Source organism: Artibeus jamaicensis, unplaced genomic scaffold (assembly GCF_021234435.1).
Source record: "Artibeus jamaicensis isolate MK-2021 breed Jamaican fruit bat unplaced genomic scaffold, CSHL_Jam_final scaffold_612, whole genome shotgun sequence".
NCBI lineage: Eukaryota > Metazoa > Chordata > Mammalia > Chiroptera > Phyllostomidae > Artibeus > Artibeus jamaicensis.
In genome coordinates, this window is record NW_026522049.1 from 8,535,822 (window position 1) to 8,549,744 (window position 13,923).

Genomic DNA, 13,923 nt, shown 5'->3' on the forward strand with positions numbered 1-13,923 from the left:
ACTGTCCCCACGCCCGGAGTGCACGGTTATGGGACAGCCCCTACCTGCTTCCAATAACAACCACTTATCTGTGTGGGAAGACTCCATCATTTTTATTTCATCACTTTCAACTGTCATATATCAAATGCTCCCTAAATACCAACTCAGTTCATATAAATCCATCAGCAGATCTGTGCTCGTAAATAAATCCTACCAAACAGTGTTTGTTCAGTGCGTGCTTTCGTCCTAAGTTCTTGCATGTCTTGGAGCTTCAAGACACAGGCAGGGCAGATAATAATGTTATCATTCTCATATCATCGGTGATGAAACAGAGAGGGAATGGCCTACTCAAGCTGGTAATTAATGTGAATCTTTGGATTCCAGGCCTCAGATTTTTCCCACTGTATCTGACTCTCCGAGTTGGGGCAAGGGCAGTGGTATTGGCTAGAAGCTATGAGGAAAAACCCCGGGATTGGATGCCCAATGGTTTGAAGACTGGCTCGGTGGATTGTTAGCTGTGTGACCTTGGCCATGACTTAGGCACATGACTTAGCCTCGCATGACTCTTCTGTATTGTTAGGATCATTCCATACCTCATGGTTTCCCGCAATGATTAAATGACATGTTGCCTGGGCAATGCTTTGCAGAGGTTCTGTACGTAGCCTGTGCTTGAAGATGCTGGTTATTGGTAGAGTTGTTGCCACAGGTATCTGAAAGGAGATTCAATCTGTGTTCACAAAAGAAATAAGGCCCTGGGACCGTCACCTGGATTGTCTTTGGGAACTACATCCATCAGGTTCGGGTAAAGTGGGACAGTGACTCTGCCCAATAAGCCCTTCACCTCACTCTCCTAACCTAATTGCTCGACCTGTTGTTTTTTCCATTCCAAACACCCACCACAAAGCCCTGTATACATGCCGTACGCGTTCAAAAGATTACGAGGTTAATACTCTTTTCCATATCCTCAGAGGGAAGTAGAAACTCTGCAACATGAATCAACAATTCAGTTTAAATTGATCTAAATACACCACTGCCCAATGTGAGTCTCTCTTCTTAGACTAAATAAGCCCCAGAGAATGCATGTCTTCCATTTTACTCTGAAGTTCTCCTAATGTCTACATTAGATTTTCCTTTTATTAGTTTTATAAAGGAGAAACCAGTTATTTCTACACAACTCCAGTACTGGCTCTTCTGTGACGCCGGCTTTGGTCAGATACAATGGTCAAGCGTTCACTGTATCCGGGCAGCCTCAACACAGTGGTGGATCCGCAGAGTCAAGCAAGCAAGGGCTGAGAAGAGGTTGGCTTACCTGTTGGTCTTGGTGTGTCTCTCATCCATTTGCAACTGCTGAACGGTGTCAGAAACAGAAGTCAGCGACAGCCAGCAGTCATGCATGAACACGACCAACCCCCTCCCGAGTAGAGCCTAATGGTGAATCATTCAGATAATGAGAAATGGTGGTGGATGAATAGAGGGCTATGAGGAGCCCCTGACTCCCACTGGGGGAGTTCTCAGATGTGAAGACAGGAGAGGGGACATTAGAGAGGGTGGGAACCAGATTTTGTGAATGAGGAAAGGGCCTCCCCTGTCCCTTTTCCTTCTGGTGACTTCCCCTAAAGCCCGGGCCGTTGGGGGAATGGAAGAATAACAACGTCTGAATACATGTGCCAGGCACAGTTCTCCGAGGTAGGTAGGCACTATGTCCTGTTTTGCAAATGAGGGTGCTGAGGCAAGGGGAGTGGAATGGTGTGCCCAGGGTGACCCAGCTGACGAGAGGCAGGGCTGGGCCTGGGCCCCAGCTATTCTTGCTCCATAGATGGGCTCGCGCCACCAGGAATGCTTCCAGCAGGGGGTGGCCCAGGCTCCGATTCAGGAATCTGCCGGGGAACTTCCAACCCAGCCATCGTCAAGCAACCATGGAGAACTAACTCCCTTGACATTCACGTGGAGCTATCTGCTCTTATCTTTTTCACTTTGAGGGCAGGGCAGTGTTTCAATAACACGCGCTTATGCAACAGAACACTATGCGGCTGCAAACAGAAAGGAATTCTTATCTTTGGCGACAGCACGGATGGACCTGGAGATTATGCTGCTGAGTAAAATGAGCCAGTCAGAGCAAGACTTGCATGTGATTGAACTTCTCGGTGGAATCCAAAGAACAAAATAAACTGATGAACCAAATAGAACCAGAGGCGTGGACACATGGAGCAGACAGACCGCTGTCAGAGGGGAGGGGCTGGGGGGCACTGGGTGAAAGAAGGGGAAGGGTTAACCGAAGAACATACACGCCTGACCCACGGATGCAGACAACAGTGTGGGGATGGCCAGAGGGCGGGCGGGGCTGGGCGGAAGGGGACAAAGGCTGGGGGGAGAAATGGGGACAATTATAATGGTGTCAACGATAAAACAAATGAAAAAGCATATTGAGATAAAAAATTGTGCTTACGAAAATAAGGATGTCCAAACTCTAAAGACCCTTGCAGATGATGGCAGCGCACCATGGAAGAACTTCTGGACACTTTTTATCTTTTCTTTTGCTTTTTCCTTCACCGGCATAATGAAGCTAGACATTCCCTTGTCCGTTAAAGCCAGCAACACGTCCTGGCTCCCAGTAGGTGGCAAGGAGGCTTTCTGAGCACTTCTGTGCTTCCTAGAAACTCAAAGGCCAAATTTCACAATGACTTATTTTGAATTTTAATTTGCTCTGTAATTTTTAAATCAATATTTCTTGCCCCCCCCCTTTTTGTAGATTGTGTGACATTCTTTCGTCCCCGAATGGAAATGTAGGCTCCAACCACACAAAATGCTTTTCTGGTTCCTCCTTCGGAAGCTTCTGGATTAGAATGTCAAAGGTGCGAGATTGCTTTCAACATGTCTAGTAGCATGAAATGTAGTCCTGGAGACGACCCCAAATTTTCTAGAAAAATACGTGGAAGAGGTGGAGGGGGGCCAAAAAAGCTGAATTAAAACTGTGATGACGTTGTCAACGGGCTTCATTACTGATATTCGACATCACGACCTCAAAGTTCACATGGCCTTAATACTTACTGGGTATGCAACCCTTTTTCACTAAACTCCATGTCTTTGGATTAAAAGAAATTCACGCACAGTATTTATTTGCAAGTTCAGCAGAGGTACGCTGAGAATGTGTGTCAGAGAGCTGGGTTAAAAAACGAAAACATTGTGTAATATTCATATGACCAGAAGAAAAATGCTTCCAATTAAAAAAAGTATTCCAGGCTCTGACTGGTGTGGCTCAGTGGGTTAAGCACCAGCCTGCAAACGGAAAGGTCGCCAGTTCGATTCCAGGTCACGGCACGTGCCTGGGTTGTGAGCCAGACCCCCAGTTGGGAATTTGCAAGAGGCCATCGATCGATGTTTCTCTCTCTCTCCTCCCTCCCTTCTCCACTGTAAAAAAATAAATAAAAATCTTTAAAAAAACATTTCAGGACTATTTTTAATTTGTTTCTGGACTTGATTTTTACATTATTTAATTTTTTTCACCCTGTCCAAAAACATCTGTCTTACTTGGTCAGGTCTGTGATATTTTATATCGTATTTCCTATTTCTAGGACACATGAGCATGAGCAAACACTTTTTAATTATCCTGATCAAGTGGGGGGGTATTTTTTCGCTGACCCACCTTGTAATCAATTGTGACCCCCTGAAAGCAGGCAAATGAATGGCTTCCGCCCTCCTCAACTGGGCAGAAGAGTGGGTGTTACATTATCCTGTGGTTGACTTTATGCCCGCCCATGGCAGCGAATTCCCCAGAACAAATTCTACCCAGTGAAGAAGTATTTCCTATAACTTGCTTTCAATTTCCTCCACACTGACTTCTCTGAGACGCCCAGTCTCTTACGGGACCTTGTCTATCAGTTTTGCGGCCCGGCACCTATCTTTAATGCCTAAGTAAATGTCTCTTATTTTCCAGCCCAGATTTGGTCATTCTAACTTTTGAAATGTCTCGTCGTGAGTGAATGAATCTACATTGCACTCAATTTCTTGTGCAGGTCTGGAGCTGTGGCGTTCCTGAACCGTATTCCTGAAGGTGAGCAAATGAGAGATGAAGACGATAAATTAGATAACCATGTATTAGCTCTTCTATACTGCTATTGTATGAGGGCCTTTCTCATTTTTCTTATCTTCTTGATTTTTCTGCACAAAAAAAGGGAAATTCATCAAAAGCAATGGAAAGCTTTTTTTAAAAGATTTTTTTAACTTAATTCACACTCATATACACCCTGTTACAGCTCTGTCCAGCTTGGAATTTTATAACCTATAGGAAATAGCTTAAAGGAGATTTGAGCAATCTTTGTTCCAATTTCTACATCGCTAGAGTAGAATCAAGTTTTTTTTAATTAAATGGAATAGACACCTATTTTATTAAATAAATGGACACCTCAAGTGTGAGTTACTAATAAAATGAAATTATCAAGAAAATGTGGAACTATCCCAAGACCACATTTTCTCTAGATTTTTACCAAAATGTACATCTCCACATGCACAGCTTCAAAGAATCCCAATTTCTTGTGCCCTTCCTTTGACTTTTGCAATGTTACTGTCAAGAGGAAATTATCCAATGACTTAGGGAAAGTCCTGCAAGATTTTTCCCTACCCTGAAATGAAAAAATCTGTATTTTGCCCTGGCTGGTGCGGCTCAGTGAATTGAGTGTCAGCTTGCAAACCCAAAGGTTGCAGGTTTGATTCCCAGTCAGGGAGCATGCCTGGGTTGCACGCTGATGTTTCTCTCCCTCTCTTCCCCCTCCTTTTTAAAAATAAATAAATGAAATCTTTTAAAAAAATAACCCAGACAGATCAAATCGGGGTCTGCAGGGTAACTCAGACAGGGATGATTTGCTTTCTGTTTTCATTTTGGTGTTTCTGTGAAGAGGAGAAGGGAGAGGAAAGAGGAAAACAACAACAAAAAAGGGCCAGGGCACTTGGGGACTGTCATAGAGTAGGGAGATGTCTATAGTGATCCCCTTTTTCCTGCACTTTCTATTACCTCGTATTCCTCCCTCCCCCCTCCCTCCGATCCCCTGCCTCTGCCTGCCTTCTCTCTCTGTCACTTGTAAGAAAGCTATTGGGCACTTGCACATGTGAATGTCTATGCTAGGCCCTGAATTAGTGGTAAGACCTCTATTAGTGAGTGCCTGCTTTTCTGCCGCACGCCCTGAAGTTCATTGTGTACCCTTTCATTTTCAAACTAATTCCACACGCTCTGACCTCCTGATGCCTAAGCCCTGTCCGTGTAGTTAAAACAGGGAAACTAGTTATCTGCTGCCACAAAGGTAAATCAGCTGGTAGACGCGCACTCGAAGGCTTCCTTCCGGGCCCCTGGCAGGTAGGTATTGTGGTGACCCGTAGATTATTAATAAGGCGTGAGCATGGGACAGTTCCTTTTCTGGTTTGTTTGTGCGTTTCCCAAATAAAGCCAATACAAAGAGATACAGCCACACTGCCTTTAGCTTTCACTGTTAGCATCTATCATTATGTCATCAGACAAGAATTGCCCAAAGAAATTGAAAAAGATTACCTCTTGGATTGCTTAATGGGGCTCCTCTGTCTGCGAGTGTGGAGTTGTCTACGGAAGAAAGACAGGGATGAGTCAGGCCCTCGGGGTAGGGAGGTGTCTTGCCACCCGCCAGCGCAGGGTTAGCCTGGGTGTCAGCGGAACAGGCTTTGGCAGGTCCCCAGAGAGAGGGCATTTCCTAATCCCAGAGGCTTTCCAGCCAGCAAGTCACTAAGGGGAACCAGGAGTGGGAAAAGGGTGAGGGAATTTAATCCCTGGACCAGAACCTATGTTTCTTTCTAATTTGGGTTTCCTTATATTTTAGCTGCTATAGTTTTCTTTTCTCCCCGGATTTTGCAAGGACCAGATTTTTCTGCCATTGGTACTCCTGCCTGTACTCTTACAGAGATTTGTCACTGAAAAATGCACTGGCTGTTTGCGGGGGGAAGATGCTGGGTTTTGCAGGAAGGTATAGAAAGAGATGCCATTTACTGAGCACCTATTTGGGGATGTGCTAAGACAAACACAGGACATTTCAGGTAGTTCTTGGAACCCTAGGGCCTGAGTATGGAATCACCAAGTGTAAGTGCACCTGAGGAAAAACTAGGCATTGAAAGGCTAAGGAACTTGCCTGAGGTCCCAGAGCAAATAGCAAAGGCAAGAAGTGAACCCCTGTAGCTTGATCAAGGCCATGCTCTTTTTTTTTTTAAATATTGAATTTACTAGGGTGACATGCATTTGTAAAACCATACAGGTTTCAAGTGCACAACTCCGCAACATATCACCTGCACACAGCATGGTGAGCCCACTGCCCCGAGCAAGGTCTCTTTCCATCCCCACTCCCCCCCACCCCCACCTTTGCTCACTTCCACCTACCCCCAGGTTCTCTTTCCTTCCAGTTATCACCACACTGTTGTCTGTATCTACGTGTTAAAGGTCACGCTCTTCCCTGACTGGTGCAGCTCAGTGGACTGAGCACCGGCCTGCGAACCAAAGGGTCGCTGGTTTGATTCCCAGTCAGGGCACATGGCTGGGTTGTGGTCCAGGTCCCCAGGAGGGGGCGTGTGAGAGGCAACCACACATTGATGTTTCTCTCCCTCCCTTTCTCTCTCCCTTCCCCTCTAAAAATAAATACATAAAATCTTGACAAAGCTCATGCTCTAGAGAGTAGCTCTTGCCTTGATGTCTACCATCCACCAGAGTCTCCATCTTTGCAAAGTATCTATTTACTTAGATACTGATATTGACCTTAAACCACCAAAACGACATTGGGTTTGGAGACAGCCCGGTAATGACTTGCCAAACTAAGCATACTCATGCCATATGATCCAGTAGTCATGTCCAAAGGAGCCGAAGGTTTACATCCACATAAAAACCTGCCCGAAACTATTTCTCCCCTCTCTCCTTCCCTTCCCCTCTAAAGATAAATAAATAAAAATAATAAAATAAAATAAAAAAAATAAAAAAATAAAAAACCCTGCACACATGTTTACAGCAGACCGATGCATCATTTGTCCAAATGTAGAATCCATCAAGATATCCTTCAGTAGTGAACGGACAAGCAAACTGTGGTTCATCCAGACCGTGGGATATTACACACCATAAAAAGAAATGAGTTGTCAAGCCACGACCAGACACAGAGGAATCTTACCTGCCTGTTACTAAAGTGAAAGAAGCCAGTCTGTTACAGCTACATCCTGTAAGATCTCCACTGTAGAATATCCTAGAAAAGGCAAAACTATGGAGACAGTACAAAGATTAGCTATTGCCAGAAGTTTTGTGGAGAGGGGTGATGAAGAGGTAGAACATAGGAGATTTCTAGGGCAGTGAAACATAATTGAATTCATACATATCGTTATATATTTGCCCAAACCCACAATGCCAAAAACCAAACCCTAACCAATGAACTTTAGCCCACAATATTATACCAGCTATAACAAATATACCACACTAAAGCAAAGTGTTAGTAATAGGGGGAAAAGGTTGGGAAGTGTGTGAGAGAATATATATATATACTTTCTCATATTTTCTACCTCCTACTCATACCCTGTACTCAATTTTTCTAAAAACCTAAAATTGATCTCTGCAAAAGTCTATTCATTTTAGAAATGGGCATTGGTGAGTTTGGGTGGGAGGGGCTTGGAGACAGAACTGAAGGAAGATTTTTCCACCCTTTCCTATCTTCTCCATATTTTGATTTTACAACTTTCTCATATGTTCTGAAAAGCGAAGTTAGGTTTTAAGCCATCACAGGGAAAAACGCTCAACTTGGGGTGTGATTCTGAGGCAATTTTCAAGTTTGGCCCATTTCAAATGGTAGAATCTTGGTATCCTTTATCCTTTTTAAAAAACGTTTTGCATACTTAATTCATGAATTAACGTAGGTAGTTGCAGAAAATACCATTGAATTAGCGGTCAGAATCTTTTTTTCTTGTATCTATTCTTTCCCTCTTGAGCAGCTGGCTGGTTCGTGACCCTGTTGCTTGCCCCAGAGCCGCTCATTCAAATTCTCACGTTTTATAGCCTTTGTGCAATAAGTGAATCAGAGAAAGACAAATACCCTACGATTTTCACTTACATGTGGAATCCAAGGAATGACAAACAAATGAGCGAAATTGAAACAGACTCCTGCAACCCTGATGCATTCGATGCTCCTGAGCCGGGTCTGTTCAGAGGGCCTGGGTTGGGGGTTGCCGAGGGCCTCAGGTTACCTGTTCTAGTGCTTCCCAGTTTGGCACAATCTCACCTGTCCCTCAGAGACCCTGAGGACAGCCCCTTCTCATGGGCAAGCTTGAACTCGGAGGTTGCTAAAGTGAGGCAGGGCTTGGGAGGAAAAGGAGAAAGAGGAGGTAAGGGGAAAATAAAGAGCAAGCAAAATGAGAGAGGAAGGAAGGGAGGGAGGGAGGGAGGAAGGAAGGAAGGAAGGAAGGAAGGAAGGAAGGAAGGAAGGAAGGAAGGAAGGAAGAATATAATTTGATGAGCTGATCAAGAAGTTACTACACCTCCCCATGAAAGGGCCAGTGTTGGCCAGCAACACTGAAGAAAGGAAAAGGGTGCCGCCTTCAGTTTTGCCCGCAGAGAAAGGGGGCTGGAATTTTTCCTGATCCCTCCCTACTCCAAACCTTGGAAGGAGCATTAAACTGAAAAGGGGGCTCGCTCATGGCTCTTACCATTTTCTGCCCTCCCACCACCAGGCCCGGCAGCTGCCATTAATCACACGACGCATCCATCTGTGGGCTTGTCATCGGAGCTGCTCCCCCTGGTCGCCAAAGCAGGCGACTGGCAGACACCAAGTGCTTGGCCCTGGGGGTCTTCGGCAATGACTGGGTAGAGAAGTTGCTTCTCCTCGTCTGCATTTTCATTCTTACTAAATCCAATGTGCTCTTTCAGAACAAGGCAGTCATGTCGAGAGAGAATGGAGTGAACTGGATGCTGTTCAGCTTTGTTGCTGAAGTGGGGAGATTAGAAGTTTTAAACATCGCTGGGCATGAACATGCCTGATCCAATCAATGCACGAGGAACAGGGCTTCCAGTGATGAACTGGTTTTCCACCTAATCACTCAAGGAACGCTTGGTTTTATGTGCAGAAGCAGCCAGGACACATACATGGTTTGGAGGAAAGTGAGTGGGGGTAGAAGGGGGCAGAAGGAGATCAACGGTAATAGAAAAAAAAGCAATATAAACAAACAGCAAACTTCCAATTCTTCTCCACCCCCGCACCCCTCTGGGGAGATGATACCCATGAACTCTGGCACAAGAAAACCTTCCAAGGAATAGAATGAACATTATTTGCAACATGAAATGTTATTCACGACATAGGGACCCTGTGCAAAGGCCTCAGTACAATGTAATTATTGGCTCAGTGTGAAGATCCCTATGAACTAGGGCCAATGTCTCCTTCCCAGGGAGAGTTAAGTTTTCTAAGGAGTGTCTGGCTCTTCCTACTGGTTCCTTTGTTTTGTTCTCCTTCGGAATGAGTCTGTCAACAGTACCATGGTTTATCCTTCATTGCAGACTCTGGAAGGCCTTGATCCTTTTCTTGGAAGTGAATTAATAATGTCAGGACACAAGCCGTATACCCCAACTCTCTACACCCTCCAGATCTCAAGACAGAGTGTTGGGTTGCTGGAATACGTTATCTGAGTTGGCTTTGACTGTTTCCTTCAGTGGTAGAGGCAGACTTGGGCCGGCCCCTTCACTGGCTCTTGCTGGGGACTCTCACCTCAACCTACTGGGATGGACTTGTGAGAAGGAAGGGATCACGGGCTGTAGTCACGGGACAAAGGGTGACCATTCCCAACCTTAGCTTCATTCATGCCAACTAAGCCTCTACACCCAGAAACAGAGAACCACCAACTGGAACCCTTGAAGAATGGACTTCCCACCTTGGCCAACACGGCTTAGTTGGTTGGGCATCATCCTGCAAACCACAGGTCACGGGGTCGATTCTCGGGCAGGGCACATGCCTGGATTTTGGGCCTCGTTCTTGGTCAGGGAGTGTTGGCAAGGCAAGTGATCGATGTTTCTCTCCCTCTCTTTCTCCCTCCCTTCATCTCTCTCTAGAATCAATAAAAGAAAACAAAATTTAAAAAAAATAATGGATTTCCTCCCCAAAGTGAGTATTTCCCCCATTTCCACTGGTTTTCTGACTGAAACAACAATGACCCACCCCCCAACTACTGAAAGCCTGCTCCGTTTAGCCACCATCCCGAACGCTTCACGTAGCGTTATGGTATCAGCATTTTGGCTCCATACTTACAGGGGTTCTACCATCACCAGCATCGGTGGAAATCATGGTGGTTTACTGAGAACTAATTCTTTTTCCAGGGACACAGAGAGCAGGTTATGCTATGACACCTTCAGCAGACCTGTAGATTAAAAAATATCCCCATATTACAGATGCAAAAACCGAGGCCCAGAGAAATAACTGATGTGCCACGGTCACAAAATGCATCTCGTAGGAGGGGAGGAGTTAGACTCGCTGATCTGCATGGCTACAGTTTCTGGCACTTTGTGGAGTAAAAGGAAACAAAAAATCGATGCCAGATTTATACAAGTATTTCACTAGGAAGAGAAAGGAAAAGTTAGGACGAAGGAGTAAAACTATAACATCTTGTGACCGGAAGCTTAACACTTTTAAATTCTGAGACAGTAAATATTCTTCAGAACCACGACACCCTGAAAAGTTACCCCAAATTAAACACAAATCTCTTCTATATCTACACAGCTGTCTCACTGTTTAATTTTTTAAAATAAATTTGTTGGAGCGACACTGGTTAATAAAATTACAGGTTTTAAGTGTATTGTTATCTAATGTTTTGAATTAAATTTTGCTTTAATTTATAGTCAGAAGTGGTTCGTTTTCCCCTTTGTTTCTTTCTCCCTTTTAATCATTCCTCAAGCTTAAAACAACTTCAATACTTGTGAAAGCACAATAGATGTTAGACAATAAAAGGACTTCAGATCTGGGGGCGTTATCATGGTTTTGTTTTCTTTCTTGAGAATCTGGCTCATACCTTGCTTTATCATAACACTTAGGAAATGAGTCACGTGTGTGAATAGTAACTTGGGAATGCGAGGATTATGAGGGAGAGTGAACTCAGAGGAAACACAATGACAGGGCTGAGAGTCACCACTTACGTGCAATGGGGTAAAAAGTGACTTTACCCACCGAGGACATAGGGCTCTTTCCTACGAGGGACCCGGTGCTCCCAGACGCGGCGGGCCAGTTACCATCTCCTTGCATTTAATCTTAAGTACGTACAGTTCATCTCACATACAGAGGAGGTGGAAATAGGGGGGCTTCCTCTGAGAAAGACAAAGATGAATGACAAGAATGCTTATTTAACAGAGTGTAAAAGGAACCCTCGGTGTATATTACTGGACTTACGCAGACCGACATGAGCATCCTAGCAAAGATGAAGTGCCTTTGGAGGACTTTTGTCTGCGTACTTGAGTACAACCTGGTGAAGGGACAGACAGATGCAGGACAGACGTGGTTGCCTACGGAGCCCCTCGGAACCAAAGGGCATCCGCCTGCCTCCGCTGCACAAACCCACATCAACACCTCCACCTCCAGCATCTTCATTTCTGCCCTGTCCCCACACCAGCATCACAGAAGGGAAGGAAGTTGATTCCCCATCAACCATCCGCTCTTGGGCCACGCTCAGAGCGTGCCAACCAGGTTGCCAACTCTGATGTAGACACCTGCCCATTTGGAACAGGAGCGGAGGCAGCCGCGCCGCGTCTAGAAATCATCAAACACCCTGTCAGCGAACACCAGCTCTCCGCAATCTGGGCGAGACGCGGAGGGGTCACGTCGGTAGCCAATTACTAATCCGCCGAGACATTTAGGTCTTTTCAGATGGACAGAAGTTTCTGACTCCTGTGATCTCAGGAGGGTTATCTTTTAATGAGGAAGATAATAAATTGCTCTAACTATAATTTTTGTTATGCAGGGCTAATAAGGTCAATCATATTTTTAAGGGGCCTTCCTGACTGACATCTCCATTGTGCAAACAACAATGGAAATGATTTTCAACCCCATTGCTATCGGAGCCTGAAAATATAGCATAAATTCAAATAGAAGCTTGTGTATTCCCCAGTTTCTGTGTGCGTGCAAGCGTGTGTTAAAGGGGCCTTAACTCTTCACCTTGTTCACGCTGGCCCGGTCTTTCTAAGCATCATGTCCTCACAAGTCTTAGGTGCAAAATATTGTAGGTCACTGCAGCCTACGACGTTCAGATGCAATGTCACCACTGATGAGAACTTTCTGAGAGACCTCGCTCCTGCCAGGCCTCGGCAGGAGATTAATGCGCTTTAACGTCGTTATGAGCTAGGCAGCTGAACGCAGTGACAACACGAGTCCGTTGGACATGTCTTCTGGGTTGTCACGTTCAATTTGCACATGACCTCCTGGCCAAAATATGGGAAAGAAGTGGTCGAATGCGGGACTGAAAGCTCGTATTATTGCTTTGACAGCTTCACTCATCCAGAAGTAATGCAAAATGCAATTTATATTTATACCCTCTGACCTGCCGCACAAAGAGGGAAAATACCTAATGATGGGCCAAGGTAGGGGAGGAAGAAACAAATCGCCATACAGCTGGAATTTGTCTCCGTTTTTGCTTTTCAACCATTCAATTACAGTCAGGAGACAAATGAGACAGGAGCAGGGCACGGGGCAGGTGGTGGTGACAGGATTATTTTATAGTGACTGGGTTCTGGCTTGGCGTGTTGGCAAAGGTGGCCACAACACGCCTTATTTCACTGTAGACAGATAATCTGCCTGCTCTGTGAGGGCCAAAGCCCTCTGCTTGTAGGTGCGTCATTATGCCCATCGGAGAGGAAAAAAAGACACCAGCGCCTCCGTGACACCCTGGATCCGCACGCACTAGGAAATTCTTGAGAGGGGCTGACATGCTAATCCTATTAACCAAGATAAATCAAGCCAGGCCTCGTTGATAACTGCAGCCATTATTCACATTCCAATGGAAATAGGTAGTGGGCAGAACACACTTTGCTTTTTCTTTTTCTTTCTTCTTCTTTTTTTTTTTTTGGCGCATCAGGACATTTGCTGGCTTTTTTGTACCCCAAATGGCTTCGTTTTGAGTAGACCCTGCAGAGAACGGGGCCATCATTTTCGGGACTCTCCAATTTGTCCTGAATATTTTGGAACGGTATTTAAAATGAGTGCTGTTTCTGAGATCTACAGCCTCATAGTTTCTACAAAAGTAGGACACTCGGTGGGAGGGGGAGGAAGGAGTCAGGCTTTGTCCAGAGATTAAAAGGGACAGTAACAACCACCTCCATCAAGGCAACAACACCTGTACCACTGATGGCTAAGTACCACTTTAAGATGCAGAGACCCACCCGCCAGCCTTGAGAAGTAAAAACAAAGAGAGGCCGGAAATTACTATCAACAATGCAATCGAATATTCCTAAAATAATTCCTCAATCACAAGTGCATTTTGCTATGTTTTCACTCCTGTTTTTTTTTTTTTTAATTTGGGGATATAAACCCCCACCATTTAAGTTTTTCTAGACATATTCAACTTTCTCCCCAAGGTATCTCTCACCAGGGCTTTCCTGATGCAGAGGATTGAAATGGATTTTTCCCTCCTTAACTGAACAGGATGGAGTTTATGTGCAGGAATATCAAATAACCCTTACTCCAAAATCAAATTTTTCTACTTCCCCTCTCTTATTGCGGGTTATGAGATAAACCCTTCCCTCCCCCACCCACATCCCCCCAGCCCCTGCCGAAAAGGGGGACCCCCGGCCCCTTTCAGCTGGCCGATTTCTGCAGGTTTCCCCGCAGGGAATGAAATGCGGTTTGGGTTCTGAAAATATTGTTTTTAAGGTTTCACTAGCTTCTTGGCACAGAAAGAAATTAGCCGCAAGTGTGTGAATTGGGAGCAGGGTGGGCC

The 13,923-nt window shown here is 45.1% G+C and overlaps 1 long non-coding RNA gene across 1 annotated transcript in view; it reads left to right on the plus strand.

Moving 5' to 3' along the window:
* LOC128626441 (uncharacterized) overlaps positions 1-12,172 on the plus strand; it is a 47,892-nt gene extending 35,720 nt beyond the window's left edge. Inside the window, exons 2-3 of the long non-coding RNA XR_008390416.1 lie at positions 3,914-4,030; positions 8,689-12,172. This is a non-coding gene — a long non-coding RNA (uncharacterized LOC128626441). The remainder of the gene's footprint in view (positions 1-3,913; positions 4,031-8,688) is intronic.
* Positions 12,173-13,923: the final 1,751 nt, after the last annotated feature.